Raw genomic sequence first — 6,494 nt, forward strand, 5'->3', positions numbered from 1 at the left:
ATTTGCGTGCTTAAACTTGAGCATACATGTAAGTGTAGGATCAGAAACATAGTTTGTGATTGTCTTAGAGCACACTTAGGCTTGCAAAATGTGGTTTATTAGTTAGGAGTAAATTGATAAAATGTGCAGTATATCTGTGTTCAATATTTACAGTACATTATGTTTTTCCTCATAGTCATATCAACCTCCCACTTTCAAATAAAGCCCTCCTCACTTGTGTAAGTGCCAGAAGGTAGCACAATAATTACTAACACTGAACCCAGCACAGTCCTGTAATTCAATCAAAATGGTTTGCTGTTGTTAGAAACAGCAAGAACATTGTTTCTGCAATTTATGAATCGGACAACTACAGTCCTGCTATTATGTCCAAGATTCTGTAATGCAGAAAATGATTATAATTTATAGCTAAATATAAAATAAATGAGTGATGTGTTTCTAATGCACAGAGATGTGCAAGCAATCAAATTGCTGTACAGAAATTTTTCAGGATATTAATATCTCATCCAACCCCAAATATTTTACACCGTTCAGAAGAGCTTTGTCTCTAATTTACTTACAATTTAAAGTGCTTTGGACTGTGTTGCTGCCCCAAGTATGATCTCATTGAGTACTTCAGTATCACAGGATACCATGATGAGGATCTCTGTATCAATGGCTGAGATAAATAGAATAAAATAAAATGTGAGAGAATACTAGGTCACCTATAGGAATCATCCCATTGCTGAAGCCAGCATTGTTTAGTTCTCCTTCCAAGAATATCTCAAGCAATGTATTTTTCATACTTCTCTTGGGATTCCACAAACTAGCAAGATTCACTGAGAGGAAGGCTTCCTGATGCTCATCTTAAATGTTCTGTTTATTAAAATGATCCCATTTTTCCTAGTGATAATGACTACAGTGACAAAGCTGTCAAAGCATCTCACTTCAGCTCCAAAGACATGGGTTTGAGCCTTGTTCCAGACACACACAAATTACCGTGTGTGTCCTGTGTGCACCTCAACCATAGTAACTCAGTGAGTCATTAGGTTTAGTTGGACTTCTGCCTTATTTACTACTTACAATAATTCTTTTCTTTCCTTGCATTGTCTGACCTCATCTGAAGGCTACTGAAATCCTTTGCCTCTGAATATAGTGATGTTTAGGGCTGGCAAACCTGAAGGAGCAGCAGGCCAAAATAAGGCAGCTGCGTGCAAAGGCAGGATATTTCCTGCCATCTAGACGCTGCCCCAAGCCACCTGCTGTTGTTCCAGCCCCTCCCTGCTCTGTGCCAAGGTCTACTGTCTTGGTTTTGTGTCCCCCTGCTGCAGCCACTGCCCACCAGCTCCATCCAGGGACAAATTCAGTGACCAGAGAAGCATGACTGAAGTCAAGGGCATGCAAGAGAGCAGGGAACATTGTGGCAGTGGTAAACAGAGCTGAAGAAAAACTATTCAGGGGATGGCGGACACTACCATGCTGCTCCCCACTGCTGCCTAATTGCTGCCAGTGTCCCTTCTCCACAGGCTAGATGTGGAGGCCATAGGTTGCTGACCCTTTACTTACATGCTTTAATAATGGCAAAGCATCATTCTGAGAGCTGGTCAGGACATCTTCCATGGAAACATTTCTATGAGAGGCTGCAGACCTCAGAGGTTAAAGTTCTTGGTTAAATCATGCTGATTGCAAAGTGTTTCTTTGGTGAAAATCAGGAAGAAAAAGTTGACAACACCAAAATATTCCTTTGTGACCTTTTTTTAAAAGAAACATTTCATTTTTCATTTGCAATTACTTTTCATTCATGTTTTTATTTGATATTATATTATATGTTATAATGTAATGTTCACTGAAAAGTAAAATGAAATATTTCAATGTTGTCAAAATAAAATATTTTGATCAATAATTCCCGTCCCCCCTCTGAATTTTCTGTTGTAGAAAATTTTCAAAGGGTCAGGTTTCATTCTTGACTGTCACCCCATCTAGATATATGCTAAGAGAGCTCTTCTGGTTTCTCCTACTCCTGGGGCCACAGGGAATATTGTGCCACTTTCAGCAAAACACAAAGTAGTGTCAGGGCTACTGTATAACACTCTGGTTGCAGTGATCCCATAAAAATGGCTGCATTGGCCAAGAACTAGGTGCAGCATTGTGTGCTCTGGACCCAACCTCTGACTCTTCTCATTATGTCTATCTCTTCCCTCAATGTGCCCCAGAAGCAGAAGGGAGAGTGAGTACATGGAGTGTAGGCCTGTTAAGAATTTAGGCCACATAATTTTTTTCGTGTTGGAAGAAGTAGATGGACCCATAACTCAGTTTTCACTAGCTGAGTGCCTCCAAGTGCCTGATCTGCAACTTGAGGATTGAGCTCTATGGCCACGTCCACGTGAGCATGAGGGTTTGTTCCCTGCAGGGGCGCACCTTGTACCGTTGCTAGTTGTTCCCAGGGAATGCCTGTGCCACGTGTCTGCTGGTGCATGGCAAGTTACCCTGGGGGGAGCGGGGGGTGGATAGGGGAGGCCGGGACCACCAGTGGGCTGGCCCCAGCAGCCTTATCTAGGGTTCTGGGGGACTCCTGGGGCAGCAGCAATCTTGCTACGCAGAGCCTGGTCGGCAGCTGGAGCATGACTTCGTCTGGCCAGACTCTGTTTTTGAGCGGTATGTGCCACTCCACTTGTTTTTGTGCAGGTTTTTTGACCCCTGGATATCCAGAGGTCAAAACTCCCCCCATGCTGCTCCCTTGCAGCATGGAGAACAATTGAATGTGCAGTTTGTGGTGCTGCAGATGTGTCTGTGGTGCCACATACCGCATAGCTGCACTTGTTTGGACGTGGCCTATTTGTGCTTTTCCATATTCAGTGAACAAACTTGAAAGATGTAAGTCACTATTCAACAAGTCAGTGCTGGACTAAGTGAGAAAATGAAGCAATTCTCCTACTCAGATCAACTTGTTGGTTTAATTACTTACAGCTCACTGGACATTTTATTGGAAAAAGCTCTCTCAGTCTTTCTTTTCTGTATGGCACCAGTCATTAGGCACAAAAGAAAGACTTAGTCTGGCAAGTTTTTCCTCTAAAGCACTCATGTCCTCTATTTGTGAAACCTATATGCAATACTGACCATCTTAAAATCCCATTGCTATACTGACCATCTTAAAATCTTCAATGTATGTATTGTTACTATTTCCATTTTCACTAACAACAACTTGAGGCACAGAGATTGCTTAAGAGTATGAGCAAATTAATGAATTACACCAAGTTGAAAGAAGTGGAGATTCACAGTAGAGTAGCTGACACATGGTAATTGTTTGTATGCCTACTCTTGTCCTATGCTAATTGAAAGCTAAATCATGGCAACATAACTCTTTTTCACTGAGAGCTAAGCTGCTTCAGTTGAGTTTTCAGTTACCATGGATTAAGAGCAAGCACATCAATAGTTACACAGAGCAGTTGACAATTCAGTAGATGTCAACCTCTTTTGCCTTGCTGTAGTTTGTTTATTTGTCCTTATCTTGTGTGTCTTTTACAGAGCCCAGTGAGACCCCTGTAGCAGAGTTGAGGCCTGAATACAGTTCTCATAAATCCCTGACTAGTCCCACGCATGTGGCCTTCACTCCTGTCTTGTCTTCAGTGGGAGTTAACAATTCTCAGCACCTTGCAGGAGACATTAGGTCCCTGGAAGCACAGCGCCCTAAATATGTCACATAAGGATAAAAGAAACAGGCTTATAAAAGGTGTATTTCTCTGAAAACAGTTTTCTATGTGAGGAAATTGTTCTCAGCAATGGGAAGCATATTTGATACTTTCTCCATACAGGTGTAATATTTCATGGCAGTAGACTTCCTCCATGCAAATGAGAAGCTCCCATTAGAGTTAGTGAGCATTACAGAGGAAAATTATTCCTCTCTGCATAAAGTCACAGGAATGTAGCTCCTCCTGGGTTGGTCCCCCACCCAGAGGTGAATTTTACCCCTGGAGAATGAAATGATGTATGGTGTGTTATTGAATGAATGAATCTAGGGCTTCTTTACAAGTGTGATTCCAAATCACATACATCTCACTGTCATACTCACAATGAGGAAAATATACCTCAGCCTTGTTCCACTGATGTAGTCCCCCCTGGCTATTATACATTTTTAAAAATAGCTGGGGAAGGCATATTGAGGTCTTGGATCTTGGTTTCAGACTAAGAATACAATGGGAACAAAATTGTCATTACAGTATGGTAACAGTATGGAAGTGAACCGGCAACTCCAATGCTGGTGCCACTGAGAAGGCTTCAGATTCCTTGACTACAGCGTGCACTGCAGGGAGAGAGGACTCCTCGGAAGGGATGGCATCCACCTCACAAGGAAAGGTAAGTCCCTGTTCATGACTAGGATGGATCTTCTGTCTAGGGACCAACATACAAGTAAGTCCAGGAGATAGGGACACTGGGAGAGCTACTTTTGCAGGAGCTGAGGGAATAGCATCAATCGATGCATCTCCAGCAAAACCAAGGAGGTGATTCGTCTGCTCTTCTCAGCACTGGTGAGACCGCAGCTGGAGTACTGCATCCAGTTCTGGGCACCACACTTTAACAAGGACGTAGACAACTTGAGAGAGTCCAAAGAGGAGACAGCTGTATGGTCAGAGTCTTAAAAGGCAAGCCATACGAGAAAAGGCTGAGGGATCTGGGACTCTTCAGCCTGAGGGAAAGAAGGCTGAGAGGGGACCTGGTAGCAGCTTACTGCTACACTAGGGGAGTGCATCAAGGACTTGGTGAGTAACTGTTCACCAGGGCACCCGAGAGGAAAACCAGGAGTAATAGCCACAAACTCTTGGAAGACTGATTCAGGCTCAACATTAGGAAAAACTTCTTCACAGTCAAGGTGTCCAGACTATAGAATAAACTTCCTCCAGAGATGATGCAATCACCTACCCTGGTAATCTTCAAGAGGAGTCTAGACAATCACCTCGCTGGGGTCCCCTGACCCCCAATTATCTTTCCTGCTTGGTGCAGGGGGTTGGACCTGATGATCTTCTGAGGTCCTTTACAGCCTTACAATCTATGAATCTATTAACAGGTTTTACCTGGAAAAGGCTGGACTCCTTCCTGTCAACATGGATTTTTGAATGAAGCTAATTATGAAGGCCTGATCCTGTGATGCCTCAAGCCCATCTTGTGTGATTAGCAGCACCCTCCAAGGCCACTGGCTTCTCTATAAGTTATGGGCATTCAGTACTTTCCAGAATTAGATTGGAGGCCTCCTGTTTCCTATAGCCTCAGGCTTAATCTTCCAAAGAAAGCCAAGGTCCTCTTATCCAACTTGCTCCATTGTGTCAACAATCTTCGCAGTGGCAGCTCTTGAGACACCAGCCATGTAGAAAGGAGAACCTTATATTTTTAACTGAAATGACAAAATGAACTTTGACAGACTGTGAAGTCCATCTTTCATATACCATGTGGTTTGTGTGATCTTTATCTGAGCAGCTGTGTTTGGATGCAGTAGTACAAATTGTCTTCGGGGTCTGATTCATTACTGAAGTAATTAACAAACTCAGATACAGCAATAACCATCCCCTTCCCCAAACCTCCCTTCTCCAAACATCTATAATGAACAGCTAGCCCTGCCTGTTTTCTAACTTTTTATGTGTTGAACTTAATCAAAGGTCCAGATGTGGACAATTTCAGACTTGGAGGAAGTTTGGATCAAGGTACAGACCTAACCTTTGCAGCTGAGTCTCTGCCTGCTACATGGGCCAGATCAAAGCTTTAGAAGCAAAAAACCCTCACAAAGCTTCAGAGAAGTTCAGAAGTCTGAGCTTTGCAGTTTAGGCTTATTCTAAACTTTGTCTACATGGGAGCAACAGCTGTGTTGGAAGAAATATTAATTAACACAACTGAACAAAAATGGCTATAAGTTTTAGTGTAGACATTGTAAGAATAATTACTCTAAGACATAAATATTTACTCCTAGTCATACTGAATTTTAGACTGTGGCCTAGAGTTAAACAACACTAGCAGCAAATATATACTCATCCACATAACAATTTATTACCGTGTGAGTTAACATGTGAGAAACATGGATGAACAGGTGAGTGTTGACATAATTCAGGTGACTTCCTGATTTATTTCATTACAGTCAGTAGAGCTGTTACATGCAAATAAGTTTGCTTACTTATTTTACCCAGTTGGGATGCAGTGTAAAAAATGAATTGAGAGGAATATATGGAGTTATAATCCAATCCAATTATTTTACATCAGATGAAAGGATTCATACATTCCAACACATACTTCATAACGTATTAAAGTCTAGAATACTCATTAAGCTTAGCAGTAAGCAGAGAGTACTTGCTCTGAGATAAGCAGCTCAGGTGTAGGGCTGTCTTGAAGAGGTTTTCCTCTATGCTAGTAACTTAGGGTGGCTCATTGGTGCTAGAGTATTTGCCTGGTGTGTGTGTGTGTGTGTGTGTGTGTGTGTGTGTGTGTGTGTGTGTGTGTGTGTGTGTGTGTGTGTGTGTGTGTGTGTGTGTGTGTGT

General features: G+C 42.3%; 1 long non-coding RNA gene across 1 annotated transcript in view; it reads right to left on the minus strand.

Moving 5' to 3' along the window:
- Positions 1-6,494, minus strand: part of LOC112550388 — a 31,051-nt gene that overhangs the window by 2,652 nt on the left and 21,905 nt on the right. Inside the window, exon 3 of the long non-coding RNA XR_003094210.1 lies at positions 558-655. This is a non-coding gene — a long non-coding RNA (uncharacterized LOC112550388). The remainder of the gene's footprint in view (positions 1-557; positions 656-6,494) is intronic.

Source organism: Alligator sinensis, unplaced genomic scaffold (genome assembly GCF_000455745.1).
Source record: "Alligator sinensis unplaced genomic scaffold, ASM45574v1 scaffold131_1, whole genome shotgun sequence".
Taxonomy (NCBI): Eukaryota; Metazoa; Chordata; order Crocodylia; family Alligatoridae; genus Alligator; species Alligator sinensis.